This window comes from Opisthorchis viverrini (genome assembly GCF_000715545.1).
Source record: "Opisthorchis viverrini unplaced genomic scaffold opera_v5_53, whole genome shotgun sequence".
NCBI classification, from domain to species: domain Eukaryota; kingdom Metazoa; phylum Platyhelminthes; class Trematoda; order Opisthorchiida; family Opisthorchiidae; genus Opisthorchis; species Opisthorchis viverrini.
In genome coordinates, this window is record NW_008751710.1 from 1,494,574 (window position 1) to 1,495,795 (window position 1,222).

Below are 1,222 nucleotides of genomic sequence, written 5' to 3' on the forward strand. Positions count from 1 at the left end.
TCCGCACTGCGCCTGCTTGGAAACACTACAAGATGTGGCCAACAACCGGTGTCAATGGCGTTCTTGTTGTCAGTTTTTATCCAGATTGCCTGGATGAGTGTCTGTAGGTGTAGACTACTCTGAATGATTGTAGTAAGCTAGCACCAAGTCCCTTCCCCATCGACCTTTATTCTTTTTTTGGCTTTCAAATAGATCATGGTTGTACGGCAGTGAAGCATCGGCGTTGAACACTGATGTCATGCTGTCGATGATGGTAGGTCATATCAGGGGAATCGCACTACTTTCACTCCCAAGTGTGCGTTGTCTAAATGGGTCCGAGACTGTCATCGCAGAGAATATCGCATACCGAGTGTCTCACGTACTGATATTTCTTCTTGATCCTCACTTGTGCTGTTCGTAGAGAAAACGTTATCTATTATATAAATTGCCGAGTAACAACAGTGATCAGCGGCTCAGTGGTTAATACGGACCGGAAGATCCGTGGTTCAAACCCGACCTCTGTGTCCCCACTGCTCCTGTCCAGTCTTGGGCAACCTAGCAGTATCTCGATTCTCGTGCTTGCTTCGAGTGACACGACAGCTAAGTACCGACAGCTGGCCATTTTTATTTTAGCTTTAACGGCAATACAAAACAACAGAGGATGTGTGCAATCCTTAAGAGATGATTTTGTCCAACCGTCCGTTAACGTCGGTTCAGTTCTCAATATGTCCCAAGTGTTGCTGGTCTAGGCCAAGTCGGGGCAACCAAACGAAACTTGTGTAATTGTTTTGAGTGGCGAAACGGTAAACACCGCTAACCAATCTTGCAGACATGTCAAGATCTAGGGGAGGTGCACGAGACAATCAGAATTAGGGATAGACAAAAAATGTGATTAGTTGCGCAGGATTCCTTTTAACTCCACCCACCTTTGGATAAGTCAACCGAAAAAGGTTGGAAGATAGATCATCATCCTTCAGAATGTCGTCGCAAGGTCACCAGTGTAGACGCTTTCGGAACGCACTCACTCGAATGCCATGACGTCGATCGGTTTAAATGTGGCAATTCAGGTGTGCCAAGTGATGAGCATTTAACCCGGCAATTTGATGTCCTTGGAGTTTAGGTCCCTTGCCCTCCGAGGCACGTACTACTGATGAGCAGAATTCAATGGTAGTGTTTCCCATCTTATTGTGGCCAATTCGGACTCTTTCACTAAGATAAGTTGCGGGTTTTCCATACAAAAGCA